We start from the raw sequence: 20,076 nt of genomic DNA on the forward strand, positions 1-20,076 counted from the left end.
AGGCCGAAATGATGGAAGTGGCTGATTCTACGGAAGCTCTCGACTCATCACAGACAGTGGATCAGCATCCACCCAGTGCTGAGGATGAGCAAGATGTGCTGAGACCTGGACATGGCCTAGACAGTTGCCTGCAACCGGACGACATTGGGCAGGACATGATGGCATATTCACCATAGCCCCAGCGGAAGGAAACAAGCATGTCAGCTACAGCACAGTCCCTAACCTCGAAGCAAAGGCCTTCCCTACATTGTTTCCCACTGGAGAGAACACGTTTGATCGGAAGAGAAGGGTCAAACTGTCCCCAAGCAGGTACTTCAACGCGAAACCTTTCGGTGCTGACGCACGTTTTGCAAGAGACCAAACCTATCTCTTCTTTGTCTCAGAGACACACTTGGCAAAAAACACCATCTCAATCCAATTGAGAAAAGGCAAACCCAAAACCAAAGATGGTCGCCGGATCAACAACAAGATGTTGCAGAACAAGTCTGAAGTCGAGCGACAGGTCAAAAACCTTGACGCAACAAGATTCATGTCGCCAATGAGGGGGACTCCAGCTTACTGGCAGAAGACCATGTTGGATTTGTTTGCCATGGTCCGTCAGATAGGTCCACCCACCTTCTTTTTGACCATAAGTGCTGCAGAGTTCAGATGGCCGGAGGTTATAAAGGCAATCAAAGCACAGCAAGGCCAAATAGTGGACTTCGACAAGCTGGACTGGAATGACAAATGCGACATCCTCAGAAGCAATGCAGTGACGACCATGCGCATGTTTGACAAGCGAGTTAGTTCGTATTATAGAAACGTGCTGTGGGATAAGGCTCTTCCAATTGGACGCGGCATCGATTGGTTCTATCGCGTGGAATACCAAGCAAGAGGTTCGCCTCACCTACATTGTTTAATGTGGATAGCCGACACCCCCATATATGGAGAAGACTCGGACGAGAAGATTTGCGAGTTTGCAGACCGCTACATTAAGTGCCAGCTGCCTGATCCGAACGAAGATCCCATACTCTACAAAATTGTCACAGAGGTTCAGATGCACAGCAGAAACCATACCAAATCGTGTAGGAAAGGTCACAAGACATGCAGGTTTGGATTCCCAAAACCACCAGTGGACAAAACGTGGATCACAAACCCGAAGCCAGTTGATCCAATTCAGGAAGAACTTGAAAAAGATTTGGATGATGGCGCAACGGCTGGAAATGATGCAGCAAATAAGAGTGCAAGAAAGGAGGCAAAGGACGGTGCAAAAGGCTTAGGCAAAAAACGGACGGCACAGACACAAGCTGCTATGGCCAAACTCAAACCACTGTTTGATATGCTGATTGATGGCACATCAGAAGTGACTGACCTAGCGGACTTGCTGGAAAAGTGCAATTTGACTCAGGAAGAGTACAATGACTCTCTTGAAGACATGAAGAAGACACATGTCCTCTTGATGAAGCGTGGAGTGAAGGACTACAACCCAGTTTTACTGAAGGCCTGGAATGCGAACATGGATATCCAGTTTGTGCTGGACCACTATGTCTGCATCTCCTACATGCTGTCCTACATATCCAAGGCGGAAAGTGAGATGGGCGAACTTCTCAAGCAAGTAGTGGTTGGAATAGACCCCACGAAAGTGAGCGAGAGAGATGCAATGAACCAACTGGTTCACTCCTATGTCAAAAACAGACAGGTTAGCGCACAGGAGGCAGTCACCCGGACTTGCAGTTTGCATTTGAAGAAATGCTCCCGGCAAGTTATCTTCCTCCCCACGGATGACAATGCCATGAGAATGAGCCTCCCGCTCAGCACGCTGCAGAAAAGACCAGACGATTCAGAACACGTATGGATGACAGGATATCTGGACAGATACAATGCCAGACCCAAATCCCCCGAGTTTGACAACATGTGTCTAGCTGAATTTGCATCCGACTACAGGGTTGTGTACGGTGACGAAGCTACACAGCAGGATTGCGCAAAGCTCTCCGACAACATGGGAACCATGAGGAAGCGCAAAAAGGTTGACTACACCGCAGTCATCAGATATGCGAAATCTTCGGAACAGAAGGAACCCGAAAAATACTATGGCACCCTGCTTAAAGTCTACCTTCCCCATCGCTACCAAACATCGCTGAAAACCGAAACCTTCCCCTCCTACACAGAGTTCTACCACAACGCGTCTGTGAGATTACCTGGAACAGATGAGGTTTGGGGAGCCAATATAATTGTTGCTAGGAACGAGAAACACAGTGAATCGATCGAAGAAGCCATGGAGGAGTTCCTGAAGAATGGCCCTGCTGAAGACGCGTGGGCCGACATTGCAGCAGAGAATGAGCTCGACCGATTGGAATGTCTTGCCCAACAAGATGAAATTCCGCTGGATGATGAGGAACGAGACGATGTGCCAGAGTTCAGTGCTCAAGAGGTGCCTAATATTGCACATGTTGCTGTATCGGCCCCACAGGTGAGCCTGGATCATCTGCTCACTATGTGTCGAAACCTCAACCAGACACAAGCCTCCATCTTTCACTCTGTACGTGAACGAGCAGAACCCCGACCCGTTCTTTTACTTTGTCACTGGAGGTGCTGGAACTGGCAAATCACACCTGATAAGGTGCGTCTACGGTGAGGCAACAAGAATTACCCGTCGACTCCCCAGACTGTTTGAAGACACTGATCCATCTACGCCCACAGTGCTGCTGTCTGCGTTCACTGGAACTGCAGCATACAACATCTCAGGGAACACTCTGCACTCCCTGTTGAAGTTTCCAAGAAGCCTCAAACCCCCCTACACAGGCTTGGGAAATAGATTGGATGACGTGCAAGCGAAGCTGGGGAATGCGCAGATCATCGTCATTGATTAGGTGTCGATGATTTCCAAATACTTGTTTGCCTTCGTCCACTGGAGACTGCAAGAGATTAAAGGCAGCAAGATGCCATTCGGAGGCACGTCTGTGCTTGCAGTAGGTGACTTTTACCAGCTCCCTCCAACGTCACAAGGGAAACCGCTCTGCGTGCTCGAGGAATGCACACCGGACCTTTTGCACGAACACTTTCAGGTGATCACGTTGACAGGGAGATCATGCGACAGAAAGATGATGTGCCCTACGCAGAACTTCTCAATCGGCTGAGAGTCAAAGGGAAGAAGGATCCGCTGAGTGTTGCAGACAAAGATCTCCTTGCTCAGAGAGTGACTGAGCGTCACCTTTGTCCCAAGGATGTTGTGCACATCTTCGCAACCAACAAAGAAGTTGCGGCACACAACAACAAGTCCTTGTCTGAGCTCCACACCCACATCGTTGACATACCTGCAGAAGACTACAGGAGAGATGAGCGGAATCACCAGATGACTCGTCTTAACAGAGCCTGTTGACAATTTGCAAGTTGCGGAAGGCGCCCCTGTCATGATCATCAGGAACATAGATGTGGAAGATGGACTTGTCAACGGGACATTTGGCAAGATCGATAGTGTCGAGTATCTGGTGAACCAGGACGGCACTACGGTAGCCAAGCTTTGGCTTCTGCTAGACAAGCCTGATGCCGGGCTGAAATATCGCAGAACTACCCCTGGCGCTAAGCAAGTGCACATCATAAGGATGGAGGAATACCTGAGCGACCAGAAAGTGATTCGCAGGCAATTTTCCCATCAAGTTGGCATATGCTTGCACAGCTCACAAAGTCCAAGGGATGACTATGCAATCCGCAGTGGTTTCCCTGAAACGGGTCTTCCAACCAGGCATGGCCTACGTTGCCCTCAGTAGGACAACGGCATTGCAAGGATTGCACATCATCGACTTTGATGAGAAGAAAATCTACACTGATCCGGAAATCACAGCCGCCGTGGAATCCATGAAGACCGCCTCACTGGACAGTGTCATGCCACTGTTGAATTTTCGAGAGAGGATGGGCCAAGCGCAAACGCTGACGATTGTCCATCACAACACGCAAAGCTTACGGGCTCACATTCAGGACATCAGGCAACATCACGAATTGCCACTTGCAGATGTCCTGTTCTTGACAGAAACTCACTGGCTCTGTTGTGGATGACGGTCTGCAATTGGATGGCTACACCATGTTCAGCCGCAACAGACACGTGTCATACGCAAGCAACCCTGACCGTGCAGAACAGAACGGCGGCGGTGTGGCTGTGTATGTGAAGGACCATTTCCAAGCTAGTGAAAGGCCGTGGATTTTCAATGTGACAAACATGGAGTTTGTGGTCGTCAAGATCGAGTCCCCTGTCAAGCTTCTGATCGCTGCGGTGTACAGACCACCACGTTACGGTGACCCGTTCCTGGACAACCTGAAGGCCCTCCTGGACGGCTTAGAAATTATGGACCACCATCCCATCGTACTCTGTGGAGATTTTAATGAAGATCTACTTCAAAAGTGGGCCCATAAGCAGGCTGCTAGACTCCAGAGGATATGCACAACTCATCAAGGAGGCGACCACAGACAAGAACACGCTGTTGGATCACATGTACATCTCCAGACCACATTAATGTCTACAGTCTGTAGTGCTGCGTATGTACTACAGCTACCACAATCCTGTGTATTGTGTATTATCCTCTGAACATGACTAGTGTATTGACTGCAGGACTAATAATAACAACTTAATCACCGCAACATTTTTTTTTGTACTACTCTGTGAATAGATTTATGTCTACATGTTAGTGTAGTCCTTTGGAAAACGCTTTGGGTTGGTTTTAAATGTGTATTATAAATACACTTGACTGTCAACCTGTACATCACCTGCCCAATGGTGGACGCCAGAGATGTCATAGGTTCGGATTAACTTTGTTCATTGTCACGCCGATGGCGAGCTCTGGTGCCACATAGGTCAAATCAAACCAGTTATTTGTTGCACTTACTGGTACACATTTCCCCCAAATGAAAAACTTCCACTTTCCACATTTTGATTTGACCTACTCCCCTAAAAAAACAACCAACCCATTGCTTAGTCCAGAGCGATTTACATTAAGCAATGACAAAAAGCATGGCATACATCACAAATATAAAAGTAGTTATCAAGAACATGCGTAAGCTAAGGACGTAACAGTGGAGTATCTATATAATGAAACTATATATGTAAACTATACATACTATACTATGTTACATATTATCAATCAATATGTATATAGCACGTTTAAAACAACAAAAGCTGACCAAAGTGCTGTACAGGTCAAAAACAACAAACAGAACATCAACAGACAAATAAGGACATCATAAAACTCATATAAGACAATCAAGTGCAATTAAAAGCCAATGAAATAAGGTGGGTTTTCAATAATGATCTGAACACATCGATGGACTGGGCAGAACGAATAGGGAAAGGTAGATTGTTCCAGAGCGCAGGGGGCGGCTGACTTCGGAGAGTAGTCTGAGTTGGAAGTACCTAACTTTAATGACTGAGCGGGTGTATCAGTGTTATGGTCGAAGATGATGATCTTAGTTTTATACTATACATACTATGTTATACGTTATACTATACATGTGTACTTTAAAGTGCTACTACAATTTTTTTTATTTTATTGCAATGTATTGTATTGTGTTGTATGTATTGTATTATATGTATTGTATTGTATGCTTTCAATAAATCAATCAATACTGTAATGTTTGTTTTGACCTTGTGATAAGTTTGTTTTGACGTTGTGATGTTAAATGTGCTATATCAATCGTTACACAGAAAGCAGAATTTGCTCTTTTCCGGACTAGGCAGAAATATTTTGAGGAAGGGGATAAGGATGGGAGATTACTTGCTAGATATATTAAACAAAGGGAGGCAATGAGTGTGATTCCCGCTATTAGAGACGGCGAGGGGTGCCTTGTGTCTGACCCTAAGGGGATTAATTCTGCGTTTCGAGGCTTTTATAACCATCTCTATACTTCTGAATCGGTAGCAGAACAGGGAGAAAAAAAAAATCTTTTTTGGCTGACCTTGATTTACCAAAACTCTCTTTGGACCAGGTTAAGCGCCTTGATTTACCCATCACTGTGAGAGAAATAACAGATGTTATAGCACTTTTACCCACAAGTAAGGCCCCAGGGTTAGACGGTTACACTGCAGAGTTGTATAAGGCCTACGCAGAGGAGCTAGCACCATTACTTTTAGAAACATATAACGAGGCTTTCAAAACGGGTAGTCTTCCCCCTTCTCTGACTGAAGCGGTCATCACACTTATTCCTAAGAAAGGGCGGGACCCCTTGGAATGTAAGAATTACAGGCCAATTAGTCTGACCTCATGCGACAGTAAAATGTTCTCTAAAATATTAGCGAACCGGCTAGATAAAGTCATAACGTCGCTGATTCACTCAGACCAGGTGGGCTTTATACACTCACGCTTCTCGTCGGATAATATTAGACGACTGGTTGACATTATGTGGGCTACTCAGGACGACTCACCTGACTCCTCCCCCTTGGTGGCCATTTCTCTTGATGCCGAAAAGGCATTTGATAGGGTGGAGTGGCAATACTTGTTCTCCACCCTGGAATGTTTTGGTTTTAGTAAGAAATTCATTGATTGGATTAAACTAATTTACACTCGTCCTATTGCATCAGTATTGACCAATGGCATTATATCATCTCCGTTCCAACTGGGAAGGGGGACTAGGCAGGGAGATCCGGCCTCACCTCTGTTATTCGCCATTGCCCTCGAACCCCTAGCAGCTGCAATTCGCAAAGATCAGGCGTTTCCGGGCATTACAATTGACAATAAATGCCACAAATTAATGTTGTACGCGGACGACATACTTTTATTTGTCTCAGATCCTGAGCATTCCCTTCCGTCTCTATTTAAAACTATTGATAGGTTCTCATCCATATCAGGCTATAAGATAAATTGGTCAAAATCTGAGGCCCTACCACTCACTTCATATTGTCCTAAATCATTGTTTCAGGCGGGCTCATTTGAATGGCCTAAAAAGGGCCTAAAATATTTAGGCATAATCTTCCCTTCTAAATTGGAGTTAGTAAAAACTAACTTCGAACCGCTCCTGGACAAAATACGGACTGATGTAGAACGATGGTCTTCTTTGTTTCTTTCTATGTGGGGTAAGGCAAACATTATTAAGATGAACTGTGCTCCGAGACTCAACTATCTGCTCCAGGCCCTCCCAGTTAAGATTCCATTACATTATTTCAAACAATTTGACCAAATTTGTAATAAGTTCTTATGGAACAACAAACGTCCAAGAATGAGCTTAAAAACTGCAGAGGCCAGTGGATAAAGGGGGTCTGGGTATACCCAATCTCTTGCTCTACCACTATGCGTTCACCATGAGGCATATGGTACGATGGACCCTTCCACCGGAAAGGGCCCCGCCGTGGTTTAGTCTTGAGAGCGCACTTTGTGCTCCTCTGGCGCCTATTGAATGTCTCACAACTAAACTGGACTCAATTAGCAAATCACACCCGATTATGTCTCACATTCACTGGGTTTGGAGGAAAATAGCTTGTATGTTTAAGTTCGATCCCCTTCTCCATTGGTCAGCTGGCATCTGGCAAAATCCCAAACTTTGTATAGGTAAAAAGCCCTTCCTCTGGGACCCATGGTATCAACGGGGTGTAAAGATTTTGGGAGATCTATACCAAGAAAACAATTTGAAATCATTTGAAGAATTAACTCTATCATTGCCGGCCCCATTCACAAGCCTGCCATTGTATATGCCGCCATTGACTTCAATTCATTTCATTATTATTTTTTGAAAATTCTCTGTTGGACCTATATGAACACGGAATATATCAAAAGAACTTTAGAATGTATGGATTCATGGAAAAAATAAACTGAGTTGATAACATGTTTCGTTATGTAGCTATCAAAAGATAAATAAAGCTTGTTCTCCATGTGTACCCTTGTCTGAAAACTACTATTTGCGTGAGACGCAGTTGAAGTTTCAAACAGCTCTAGTCTAGGTTCTACTATAGCTACATATGCATGCCATATATCAAATTGAACCTGAGGTTGTCGAGTGTAATTGTAAAAAAAAATATTTCAAAAATAATAATTGCATTATCATAATAAAAGACTCTACAATGAAGCATGTATGTAAACCTACTGGTGTAGTTTGTGGTCCCACTCCGCCGTTGACTGCTCAGAACTCTGAAATGGCAAATGGTAGAAGATAAAAAAACGTTTTGTCTGGAAGTGGACATTCTACACTGCATTTCGATATACATTATGTTCACATAGCAATAGCAGTACAATGTCTAGGGATGAATGTTTCTCAGAAATCTGTTTCTGAGAGAAACAGATTTCTGAGAAACATGCATCACTAGACATTGTACTGCTATTGCTATGTGAACATAATGTATATCGAAATGCAGTGTAGAATGTCCACTTCCAGACACAAAAGAAATGAATCTTCTACCATTTGCCATTTCAGAGTTCTCAGCAGTCGAACACGGATTGGGACCACAATATACTGCAGTATATTGACATGCATGCTGCATTGTAGAGGCCGATATTGATAATGCCATTTGTATTTTTTTATTTTATTTTTTTTACAATTACACTAGACAACCTCAGGTTTAATTTGATATAGGGCATGGATATGTAGCTATAGTAGAACCTGGACTAGAGGTGTTTGAAACAAACAAACATCAACCAAACAAACATACAAAACCTGTGAGTAGAAGTGAAAAGAAGACATGCATCAGGCCCAACTAGATTTCAACTGGTATTTCACAGATCTTTTATTTTACCAACATCACATCAACTTTTTCTCTCTCTCTCTCTCTCTATATATATATATATATATATATATAAATACATATTCATCCATTAGTGCAATAGTAAGTGCAATTTCAAAAGTGCAATTTCAATCATGTCTTGTCTCAGTAAAAAAAAAAAAAAAAAAAATCACACTTGTGTGAAGTGAGGGGCGCTCTCATCATCATACATACCATCCCATGCTCAGCCAATCAAATAAGTGCATTGTGTGCCATGGACATAAAGCAGTGTATAGGAGGGCCCTCCAAAATAGAAGATCTACAAGCTGATAATGCACACACACACCAGACCAGAGATCAAGGTTAGTCTCAGTAACAAAATAAAAAAAATCACACTTGTGTGAAGTGAGGGGCACTCTCATCAAACATCACATTGGCTGCTCAGCCAATCAAATAATCAAGAGACATTTGTGTACATGGGAACATGGTATAAACAGTGTGCTAAACAGGGTGCTAAAAACAGGGTACATGGTATAAACAGGGTGCTAAACACAGATCAAGGCTACAGTCTGTGTAAAAAATAAAAAAAAATAAAAAAAAATCACACTTGTGTGAAGTGAGGGGCGCTCTCATCATACATCATTGGATGCTCAGCCAAATCAAGACATTGGTGTACAAGGGAAGATGGTATAAACAGGGTGCTAAACAGGGTGCTAAAAACGGGGTATATGGTATAAACAGGGTGCTAAACACAGAGATCAAGGTTACCGTCTCAGTAAAAAAAAAAAAAAAAAAATCACACTTGTGTGAAGTGAGGGGGGCGCTCTCATCATACATCATTGGATGCTCAGCCAAATGAGACATTTCTGTGTACATGGGAAGATGGTATAAACAGTGTGCTAAACAGGGTGCTAAAAACGGGGTATATGGTATAAACAGGGTGCTAAACAGGGTGCTAAAAACGGGGTATATGGTATAAACAGGGTGCTAAACAGGGTGCTAAAAACGGGGTATATGGTATAAACAGGGTGCTAAACAGGGTACACTAAACGGTGCGCTTACTCTTTGTGGTACTCAAAAAAACATTCAATGCACAGGGGCTGACAGTTACAGGCCTTACAATAATACCGTGTCTCACGGCGGACATTGCGTTTGACCTTGCACCACCTGCATGGTTTACACGGCCTCTTTTTGCCCCCTACCCCTTCAGGGAACGTACGCAGGTCATGGCCGAGCAGTCGGACGCCCTTCCTGCACTCTGGATCATATCTAGGGGCAGGACCCACCTCGTCCGGATCATATCCAGGGGCAGGACGCACCTCGTCCGACTCCGACCCCTCCTCATCACCACCATCTGCCCCTGCACCGCCGACTGCCCCCTCGGCACCACCGACTGCTCCTTCGGCACCACCGACTGCTCCTTCGGCACCACCGACTGCTCCTTCGGCACCACCGACTGCCCCCTCCTCTGCCTGCTGGTCACCAACACCCCCCGGTGCCCGAGATGCGGTCCACGTCTCGACCACGCTCAGAATGAAGTCCAGCATCGTTGCCGTCTTCTTCCCTCCTTTGGCCTTGTACACGGTCAGAGCGTTTGCGAAGCACAGCTGGAACAAGTACATTGTGAACTTGAAGTTCCACCTGTGGGTCTTCCGGGGAAATGGGTAGTAGCTGATGAGTTGGTCCATCTTATCCACCCCATTCATGTATTTATTATAGTCAACCACACAGGCTGGCTTCTTCACAGTATTGGCAGTGTTGGCAGGGCCCCTCTCCACTACAGTCTGCATGGTGTCCTGGTGAATCGTTGTGACCATTCTCACCAGTTTCTTGTCCCTCCACACAAGGGTCATGACACCATCGCCGTTATGGCGGACAACTCGCTCACCTTTATTCAGGTGTTTCACCTGGTTGATCTTCTTTAGTGCCATGGGTTCACCCCTACACCTTCTCATAGTACCACAGCACTGAGTCCCCAACCCCTGCAGCAGTGTGGTCCTGGACACAGAGTTGTAGAAGTTGTCCATGTAGAGATGGCGACCCTGACCTTTCAAGTCCCCCAGGAGGCTAGGTACCGTCACATCCAGGGGAGTGCGTTCGCCACAGTACGGCAGCATAGCATAGGCGTACGCAGTGGCACTCTCACAAAGCACAAAGCTCTTCAGGCCCCACCTAGTTGGCTTAGCCGGGTTGTAAACTTTGAAGGATAAACGGCCCTTCCACGCCATTACACCCTCATCTATGCTGATGTTCTTCCCTGGTGTGTACACCTTCTTGAAGCGGGCCCCGAGGTAGTCTAGGACATGCCTCACCTTGTACAGTTTGTCAGTAACGTCAGCTGTCTCGTTGTCAGTGAAGTGGAGGAACCTCAGCAGCAGCTGGAACCTGTTCCGTGACATGGTGCGGGGGAAATGGGGCGTTTCTACTGGCTGACGCCTTGTCCAGTACATGTCGAGCCTTGGGAGGATCACCACACCCGTGAGAAAAAAGAGGCCCAAGAAGTTCTTCAACTCGTGGATGTCTGTCTCTCGCCACTGCCGCTTTCTGGAGTGTGGAGGAAGCTGGTCCCTGACCTAGATAGATAAATAGATAGATAGATGGGAGATTTATTGGCAGTTAGAAAATTAAAAAAAAAAAAAAAAAAAAAATCAATTTGGCAAATATTGGCAGTTATAAAAAAAGAAAAAAAGGAAAAAAAAAAAGAAAGAAAAAAAAGGAAAAAAAAAATCACACTTGTGTGAAGTGAGGGGCGCTCTCATCATACATCATTGGATGCTCAGCCACAATTTGGAAAAACAACAACGTGGACTATGCACAAAAAAAAGACACACCTTGCTGATGACCTGCTCTGCATATTTGTTGGTCTCATCGACGATGTGCTGGAGCAGCTCATCGGTGAGGAACAGCTGAAAGAAGGCAGCAGGACTGCTGTCCGCACCCAGCCCCTCAGTCTCTGCAGTAGGCCCCTGCTCTCCAGTGAACGGGATATCAATTGGCTCCCACGACCCAGCACCAAACCACCCTGCCTGGCCAAGACTCTCATCCGACTGGTCACCATCTAAATGACAGACATACACAATACAATACATTTTTGTGTATATACATCTGATGCTATGCTCACACGTTGTGTACCCTCTCAGTACAGTAACCATGTGTAAATTGTATAAAACTAATTTCACCCACTTTTTACTGTAACCTCTGATCTGATATAAATTGTATAAACATGTTGTGATTTGCATTATATTCTTACCCATTTCCATGGGAAAGGATTCAGCAGCAGCAGAGCTGATGGGCTGATCACCATCTGTAAATAGACAACCATTTCAATCAATGTAGGCATGATGTAGCCCTTATCCAGTGCCAATGCAAAGAATTAGCCTGCATATGCTGTCATATTATAATCTAATCTAAAATACATACATGTATAGGAGAGTTGAGTGAGTAACATTGCACCCTGAGCTTGTAGATAAACTATTTGTTAGGCCCTGCTGGCTGCTATGCACAGCTTTGTATGTTGGACAAGTGTTTTTATGTTGTACTGGGGAAAATTTCCTATATTCTGTGATGTTTACAGTCTCTGCATTTAGCTCAAACTAAATGTGTTGCAACCTGGTCTGTTGTTGTGAGCTTGTAGATCAACTATTTGTTAGGCCCTGCTGGCTGCTATGCACAGCTTTGTATGTTGGACAGGTGTTTTTATGTTGTACTGGGGAAAATGTCCTATATTCTGTGATGTTTACAGTCTCTCTGCATTTATCTCAAACTAAATGTGTTGCACCCTGGTCTGTTGTTGTGAGCTTGTAGATCAACTATTTGTTAGGCCCTGCTGGCTGCTATGCACAGCTTTGTATGTTGGACAGAATGGTTGTATTTGACTGGCTGAGCATGGAATGTGTGATATGATGTTGTTGGCCCCTCACTTCACACAAGTGTTTATTTTGTACTGGGGAAAATGGCCTATATTCTTTGATGTTTACAGTCTCTCTGCATTTAGCTCAAACTAAATTGTGTTGCACCCTGGTCTGTGTTGTGAGCTTGTAGAACAACTGTTTTTTTTAGGGCCTGGCTTGGGCCCTAAAAAAAACAGTTGTTCTACAAGCTCACAACACAGACCAGGGTTGTGAGAGACTGTAAACATCACAGAATATAGGACATTTTCCCCAGTACAACATAAAAACACCTGTCCAACATACAAAGCTGTGCATAGCAGCCAGCAGGGCCTAACAAATAGTTGATCTACAAGCTCACAACAACAGACAGGTTGCAACACATTTAGTTTGAGCTAAATGCAGAGAGACAGTGTAGTGTCTCAGTAAACATGATCACATGATTCAGAGAAAAACAATATCATGCAGGGTGAGAGAGAACAGCTGTTCTTACCTCCATGACTGGGCACAGGTAACGCAGATGTAGATGTAGAAGGCCTCTCAGCCTCTTCATCATCTATATAAAATATAAAACATAAATCACCATCGCATAGTAGCCTATATAAAACAAGATGAACTACAGTAACAGTCACATATACTAAAACTATCAGATCACAACTACCGGTAGCCACAATGTATGAGCGCGCCACCAAGTGGCGCACTATGAGCTTGTAGGTCTGCTATTTGTCCTTTGTCACCCTACCCCCCCCACGCTAGGCTACTTTTTGCTAGGGTCGCTTTACTTACATGCACGCGATGATTTTATTGTTATTCTTTATCTTGTGACAATTATTCTTTTAGCGCTAAACACTCATCGAAGAAGCCATGTAATCGGCTACATTTATATTGTCTGAGCGATGATGGTTTTATCGTGTTTATTTTGGGACATAGTAGCCTGCTTTAGTTTGAAATGCACTTTACATGCGACGATTATTTTACCGTCTTTACAGTGTGCTCTCCAAACAAAGGAATTTAACCAACTGGGACGCCCCCCCCATCATGAGAAAACACACATTTACATCGCCCATTGTGATTGAAATTGGCTACATTTCAAACGAAAGTTCAAGTTAGGATACAATGTTCCCATCGATTGTGTAGATAAATAATTTAGTTACCGTGACCAAATAAAAAGACGGTAAAACCATCGTTGCATGTAAAGCGCATTTCAAACGAGAGCAGGATACTGTGTCCTCAAATAAACACGATAAAACCATCATCGCTCAGACAATATAAATGTAGCCGATTACATGGCTTCTTCGATGAGTGTTTAGCGCTAAAAGAATAATTGTAAAATCATCGCGTGCATGTAAAGCGCTTTGGATAAGAGACAGACAATACAAATGTAGCAGATTTACATGGCTTATTTGAAAAGAATAGACACTTTGTCGCCAGGCTAAACATATAGGCCGTTTGCTTACCGAAGTAACGAAGGCCCTGGACTTCTTCTCGGGAAGCCGTCCACTCATCCCCGTCATCCTCCGATATCTCCGGGGAAGGGCTGCTGAATGGGTCGGCAACTGGGGGGAGACGCGCGGAACGTTCGCGGGAACTCCGGCGAAGTTGGGTGGGCGGTGGTGCAGGCTGTGTGGCGGCTGTTGCCTTATTCTTCTTCTTCTTCTTCTTCTTCTTCTTCCCCATGACGGGAGGCTGAGCTGAGCTTGGCCCCGCTTCTGGGCTCTCAGCGCGGGGAGCGATTGGCTCGGCTGCCGGGGGCAGAGGCTGCGTTCCGACGGGAGAAGGCCTCTGCTTCTCGACCGGAGAGTTCTTCTCAGCCTTGATCTCTGACGCAGAGAATAGCGCGATTTCTGGAGACTCAGCGCGGGGAACGGTCGCCTGGGCGGGGGGCTCACTCGTCGCGTTCTCCTCGTCTGGTTCCCTCTCTGGTTCCCTCTCTGGTTCAGAGTCTGTCTCTTCAGCCGTTCTCGTGGCCAACAGTCGATTCAAATAGGAATCCATCGTGGTTTGAACACGACCAGGGGGAGGCGGAATAGTGGAGCCTCTCACTCTCGCACTACTCTTCCCGTGTGCTACTGCTTTTCTCTTTCGAGGTGGCATGGCGGCCACACAAAGAGAATCGACAGACACTAAACAAAAACGACTGACTACACTACAAACAAGACTAACGATAAATAAAACTAAATACAAGTAACACAGACAAAAAAAAGTTACAAAATAACTATGGAAAATAAAAAAATAACTGGAAAATAAAAAAATGTACAACTATACTATACTATACTATACTATACTATACTATACTATACTATACTATACTATACTATACTAAAATAAACCCTACGTGTGTGTGTGTGTGTGTGTGTGTGTGTGTGTGTGTGTGTGTGTGTGTGTGCGCTAATCAAACCTACTATCTATAATCCAAACTCGCTCTACAATCGCTCTGTACCTGTAACCTGCTAGACTGCCACGTTCCGTCTCTCCCCATCAAAGAAATGTGGGCGGAGGGTCTTTTTTTATAGGAAAACCTGGAGGCCAATCACACGTCTCATGCATCACGTGTTTTCAGAATGTCCCAGAGTGTTCCGGACTTCAAAAGTGGGTTGCCAGGTTGGTCGGGACATCAAAGTAACTGAATCAATAAAGACCCCCAGTCTACGAACATGGACGTAGTTGGCAAGAATAGGTCCCCTGGGACCCCTACGTTCATGGACGTAGATGGCAAGATTAGAGTTAAGAACAGAATTTGGCCTACCGCACAATCACTTCTGGCAGTACTTACAACTGAGACACCTATTGGTAAAAACCTTTGGTTCTCTCACATCACCCCCCCCTAAAATTGACACAGTGGAAAATATTTTTAAAATATTTGGACTGGGTCATGAGGCTTCTACATACTATGCCATGTTCCTGGATGCATCTGACCAGTGTAAATTCACATCCAAGTTGCCATGGGAAAGGGATTTAGGACTTACAATATCAGATGGTGATTGGGTTAGAATTCTTAGGAATGGAAGGAAAATGTCAAGAGAACTACGTACAAGGTTGATTCAATTCAAAATTATAAATAGAATATATTGGACACCATCAAGATTGTTTAGGGTCGGCTTGACTGATGGTCCTGAATGCTGGAGGTGTCAGGATAGAGACGGTACACTTTTACACATGCTTTGGGGCTGTCCCAAAATTCAGGAATATTGGACTGCTATACATGAAAGACTGGAGAGAATAACAGGCATACACATTCCTTTTTCACCCAGTCTGTTCATTCTGGGGGATCCTGCCACATTGAGGCATGTTGCTCCTCCTTTAGCTGAATGGATACAAACGGCCATTATGTCAGGTAGGAGGCTGTTGGTCAAGGACTGGAAGGCTCCATCTGCACCTGCTCCATCCCTCTGGGATGCATCGATGGGACTATTGGCCGCTTACGAGCGACTGTCATACAGGCTGCTCAATAGGATGGACGACTATGACTTAAAATGGGGCTTTTACCATATGCACGTATCAGGACTCTGATTCATTTCTGGCTCTGAGTGAGCTCTGAACGGGCTGCAACTTTAGAAAAATACACTGAAGAAATATGTCTGGAATTGGGGCTGGGGTGGACTGCGGGATATTTCTGTGCATCTCTGTTATATTGTTTTGTTTTGTTTTGTTATGTGTTTGTTTTGTTATGCATTTATTTTGTTGTGTTTTGTCTATGTCTATGTCAGTTTCATATACAAAATAAATTTAATAAAGTACAAATCATAAAAAAAGAAAGAAAAAAAGTGCTATATCAATAAAGATTTGACTTGAGAGTATATTTCATATTATGGCCTTGATTTGTGTTTAACACTTTTGCTTTTCAGGAGTAGATAGTAAATATTTATATTTATGTGAATGCTTTCATTCATGTTGATGCTGAATCGTTTGCATTTGTTAGAAAACTAACACTTCTTTCTCTGTTTTTCAGAAGCCGTTGAGTGATTCTGCAGTGCTGACAGATGTTTGAATTGTTTTGCCTTTAACCTTATTCTACTTTTCAGGAATGTTGTTTGAAAATAATTATGTTAATTACATTGAATTGATGTTGTGGCTCATGGACCTGTAGTACTGAATTTGTATAAGCTCACATACTATAAAACCCCTGAATTATATAACAAACACATGGAATAACCATTTCTAAGCAAATGCTTTGGATTTTATACTGCCTGTTCATGACCCACCTTATATTTGCATGTACATTTTGAAAATGGCTTAACTCACTTTTTGTTTTTAGGGCTGCAACACCTATTTGGACTAAATTAGGTAATCAGTAGCAGAATGTTGGTTACTAGTTCAATCTAATTTCCAGGAGTCTGCTTGATCGCCTTTGGGTGTCGGTGAATAATATTTTTCCCTTGCACTCCAAAATTGGCAAAACTAGGAGTCAGGGTTTTTTTTTCGCTTCACCCTGGAAATACTTAATTACTAAAAATAAATTACTAAAAGTTAGAATAACATAGAATAAATTATTTTCAATTACATCAATATTAAAATGTTTTACATAAAACTAGGTAGAAGTAGTCTGCTACAAGTCAATGTTCAATATTCCAAATTGACCTGATAAATATGCAAGATTATTGGCATCAACATGTACTGAAGGAAACTATAGTCAAAAGTACACATGCAAAATGTAACACTTCACAGGTTTCAAATGCATAAAATGTTCGTAGTAGTACAATACAAATACAATATCTAGCTGATGTAGTGGAGTAAAATATAAAACTTGAAAATCACCAGTAAAGTTGATGTGACAATAGTACTAGTAATAACCATTCTGAAATCAATGATAGTCATGTTCTGATATCTGGGCTAAACGATAAAACTGTTCATTGACATTAACATTTTCCATAATATATAATGCTTACAATTATAACAACCAATATATATATATATATATATATATATATATATATATATATATACACACACAAAATGTAACAATAGAACCCTAAAATAGTTACATAATGATAACTCAAACTATTATGATAATAACCTATAACAACGATATGATGGTGTTGCTTACAGTAAAGGTACCAACAATACATTGTGTTAATAAACAATTTAAACTATACGTGCTATGCTTGGTCTCTACTTATTATTTTTACCATGGGTTTGAAAAGTGCATCTATATGTTTGGTCGTGTATTTTGTCTTACATTTACCATGAAAACTGATTGGAATTTCTAATGTCACCACTTTTAGTGTAAGCTGAAGTAAAACTGAGATTTGGAATAAATGCAACATCCCATTAATGCATATAGATAGGCCTACACATTATAAAACAACATACTAAAGTAGTTTGTTTAACTGCCAATTATTCCTACACACTTATCCACATAACGGTTTGATCCTTGCATGATTCTAAGCTTGTAATTTAAGTTGTTTGTGGAACTTTGTGCCTGCTGGATGGACTGCACTTCAGACCCTATACTGTGTGCAAGATGGTGAAGCGATCAACAATAAATATGGACTTATCCACAACTCATGCCTGGTGAAAAAAAGTATCACAAAGTAGTCAACTTGACATCATTCAGTACTATTTATTTACCAAAGATTTGATCATACAATACACAAAATAATATGCATTCAATCCAGCCATTAACTAGATTGACATGGATAGACAATGGTTCCACTTGTATTATAAGGTGAGACATTCACAAGTACACTACAATAGAGCATCGAAGTCTGTCGTCATTATCAGTAAAGGACGCCAAATCCACGGGTTCATGTACTTTTTATATGCATTGTAATCTCCATAGAGGGATTTCAGATCGCCTGATATAAGGGTGTTTTGAACAAACAAACCATCCTGACCGTTACAATTGTATGGATCTGAAGAATTAACTGAGTGAGATAAACGAGTATTACTGCTTCTGAATTAATTACATTTTCGCTAGAAACACACTATCAAATAGCCTATCACATCCCCGACATTAACGCCGACAGCTTGTTTATTTTTGGACCACAATGCTTCTATGAAACAATGTTAAGACACCATGTTATTCTCCATAGAGAAATTACTTCCGTTAACCAGGGGATGAGTGAGTTACGTCAGAACTTCGGCGCTCTATTGTCAAATTGGGGGGGAAAAAAAGGTATTCTGTGTATTTACATTTTACAACTGTCTAGAATATAGCTATTTTTACATTTTACAACTGTCTAGAATATAGCTGATATACCAGTCAATATAGCACTGGTTTTGAACCTGATGACATGCCTCTCAAACCTAAATCTTCGATCTTTTGTGATCATTGGATAAGATTTGTTCATAATTCCACGCTGTATTAACAGGAGAGTGCCGTACTACTCTTTGGACAGGAGATGGGGTTGTTAACCAGTGCCAACCGGTCTCACCAAATAGTGAATGTTGACATCGCCTTGAACCGGAAGTGAAAGTATATAATCAAGCGCCGAATATCACATTTTGTGCATATTATGAGTCATAATGCATACAGATACGGCTTGTGCACACGGGAGTTTTGTTCTGTTGAAGACTACACCGGGGCGCTATGGAAGAAAGCTAGAGAAGAAAGGAAATAGAGCAATGGAACAATACAGTAAAGTTTATGGGACGATTCAAACATTTGCTGACCGATAATACAACAGTGCCCTCTAGTGTCGAACATTAATTACTATGATAACATTTTGCAAATGTCACAGTACGATGCACACTATAATTTATTCAATCATCACTATCGTCAAGCTGGGAACATTGTTAATCTTATATTTGCATAACATGATAGAATAATGCTGTATTGATGTGGTACCATAGGGAGAAATAACAGGATATTCTCTAAAAGCAGATGTATGTACCCTATTGGCCTGAATATAAGACTACATTTTCCCCCCCAAGGGAAATATCCTAAAAAACAGGGTCGTATTATAATCAGGGACTACAGTGGTGATTTTATTTTTCATTTCTTACTTAATTTTTTTGTATTGTCCCCCAACCCCAAAATTATGGATTTGATGGGCCAGCTCTTTAAGGGGCACAGTCTTAACCTTGACAGCGATACTTGAAATAAAATCAAAATAAGGCATAAATAAGTTTACATTTAATTTGTGGAATCACATTTTCTTTGTGTATAGGCTAATGTCTAGGTTTACATTCTTACGTTAAACTGTCTAGTATAGCAACAGCATGCTCGGACAACATACTATTTTATGATTTGCTCATTACAAGTAGAATATAAATGCGTCGCTTCTATATATATATATATATGATAACTTACATTCAACTGCCCAAATGCTATTGAATAGCTTCTAACCTGGAACCTGCACTGAACTATAGGCCTACATTCAACCACAACGTTTCAGGTAAAATAGGAAACACAAATATATTATAAACGTTGTAAAGTTTTCAGATATAAAAATACTGCAAATATGCGTAGCCCATTAAGTGGAAAGTTTCAAGTATTAAACACAGGAGAAACCAAAGCTACACCAAGCCCCTTTGATTGAGTGATTAGATTGATAGAAATAACAAATAGACCTAGCCCACCCCTCCCCTGCTGCT

The sequence above is a fragment of the Electrona antarctica genome (assembly GCF_951216825.1).
Source record: "Electrona antarctica genome assembly, chromosome: 16".
In the NCBI taxonomy this organism is placed as follows: domain Eukaryota; kingdom Metazoa; phylum Chordata; class Actinopteri; order Myctophiformes; family Myctophidae; genus Electrona; species Electrona antarctica.